Genomic DNA, 2,624 nt, shown 5'->3' with positions numbered 1-2,624 from the left:
AGTCCCTACAACCTCATGAGATACAATGACCAGCTTCGATGTCCAATCTATTCAGTAACATCCCAACCCTTGAAACACTACAGGTATGTTTGAACAGCTTGAAAGTGATAGAACTCCCAACGAAAACACCAAAATAGTAAAACTCACAACTTTCCATATCGGTACAATTTTCTTCTAACCTTAAAATAGAAATAGCAACAGATGCCTGACAATGAAATCACCCCTATTACTGGTACTCAGAAATATCTACATAGAACAAGTTGAAGATATCACCTTCAAACCAGCCGCTCTGAGTTCCATGATCTGGTTTAAGCATGTCGATGATATATTCGTAGTATGGTCTTACAATACGGACAAAATTCCAGAATTTACAAACCACCTGAACAAACAAGATCCATCAATAAAGCTCAGAGTACAAATGGAACTATATAAAAACTACCATTCCTAGACGTAGTAGTTAGCAGCACACATATCTCAAATACCACAAGAATTTACAGGAAGCCCACAGGTACTGGTAAGCTTCTTGAATATAAGCCAACACAACCTAATTGTGTAAACAAAGAGCATCTTAGACTGTTTAACATCCCAAAATGAGCACGAATTGCAACATGAAAGATGTTAAAAAGAAAGGAAGACATTGTCCTATTTCAAAGATCTTCCAGAAAGCATACAGAGGATATCCAAACAGTGTTAAGTCGAAATAGTATACATTCAGGAGCTACATTAAGTTAATTCACACCAAATCATCTACAGATCCAATGAAGAGAAAGACCATCATTTACAATATCGCTTATGAATGTAGACTTCAGTTTATTGGAAAAAAAATATATAAATTAAAGTCAGAATTTAGGAGCATAAAAGACATAATACACTTAAATGCGGGACTGTCTGCAGTCGCCCATCATATCAGAGAAGAAGACAACATCGTAAAATGGGAATAATAGTAAAATAATGGCTTGTGAACCACACCCGAGAAAAAATAAAACCAAGATGGAAGAAGCTGTAACTTCTGCGGTTAGATTAATCTTAGATCATATATAATTACACATTTTCCAGGCTGTCCTCTATACGTGGATGTTTGGTCGTAAGCCCATGTTTAAGAAGACGAAAAGACACAAAAGTGCACTAGAGGTGTATCGGAGGATTTCACAGGTAGGTGGTGGAGTACTATGACTTCACTTTCTTAGTTTGTCACTTTCATGACAACTGCCATTAATTCCGGGAAGTGGCAGGAAGCTTTCCTCAAATTAAAATTTGTGTTCATTACGTTGTTAACAATGCAAGGAAATATTCATCACAAAAGCTTTATGTGTCGGGAGGCTCCATTTCGTAACTGTAGCCCTCACTTTAAGCACGAGAGTGTTATTCGGGGTAGGCTTGAGGATAGAATGCAGTCACTCACTTGCTGTCCTAAGCGCTCTGCCAAGAAAAAAAATTCTGTTTGCATGGGTAACACTGAAGGCTCTTCTCTTATTTAATGTTGTGTCTTTTGGCCTAACATCGTATAACAATCTCGATATACGAATATTCTTCTTTGAAAAAGTTTTGACATAAGCCCTCCAGTCATAACGTTGAATGTCAAGAGGTTGCGAATTCGTTTCGAATTAGTTATGTACTTCTGCTAAACACGTTCCCATGGCGCTATGGTTTGCATTTGATGCGTCACGCCTCTTGCATTAGCATTTAGAAACTTTTTATATAAAGTACTAATTACCTTCTTACGATGTTTGTTTTTATATATAATAGTGTTTCGCTTTACTTATTACTTATTAACAAATGTGACATTTTGCACCAGGTCCAGGTAAGACAATTAAAAGGTTAGTGAGCATTATTTGAGTGAAAACATAATCTAATGTATTGATATCTATAGAATACCAGACAACACGAAAGTCGAATCCATTCTGATTCAAATATCATTAAGCTTTATCAATGCCCAAACGATCTTGAGACACTTTTAAATATAAAGAACAATTTTAATCAATTTTATATCACCAGCTTTTAAATATTAAGTGGTCAAGAAATTAATGTCGCGTTTTGGATGGCACACGACGAGACACACATTCGGCATGTAATGCTGTTCGAATAGAAGAAGGGAAACAACGCCTTTGTAGCCACGAAGAATATCAAAGAATATTATGGAAAAGTTTTGAACGGTCATAAGTGTCAACGATGGTTCAGCAAATTTCTTTCAGGTGACTTTAGCCTTAAAAACTGTGATGGCAGGAGCCGACATGTTGGAATTGATATTGATACTCTGAAGATGCTTTTTGAATCTAACCCAAGGCAACACACTCATGAAATGGCCCTGAAATCACATGTCTCTAGTGAAACAATGCGTAAACATCTAAAGAATATGGGAAAATTCCATAAAGAAGGTGTTGGGTGCCTCACGAACTCTCCGATGATCATCGTTTCTAAGGTGTGAATATTGCTTTGTCTCTTCTGGCGAATAATGCGCGTGAACCATTTTGGACAGAATTGTCATCGGTGATGAAAAATGGATTCTCTATGCGAATATCAAACGCCAAAAATAATGGCTCAGTTCTAGACAAAAACCACTTCCGACCTCAAAACCTGGACTCCATCCGCAGAAAGTGATGCTTTGCATCTGGTGGGACATCTAG

This window comes from Limulus polyphemus, unplaced genomic scaffold (assembly GCF_000517525.1).
Source record: "Limulus polyphemus unplaced genomic scaffold, Limulus_polyphemus-2.1.2 Scaffold490, whole genome shotgun sequence".
NCBI lineage: Eukaryota > Metazoa > Arthropoda > Merostomata > Xiphosura > Limulidae > Limulus > Limulus polyphemus.
This window is presented reverse-complemented; position numbering follows the sequence as displayed.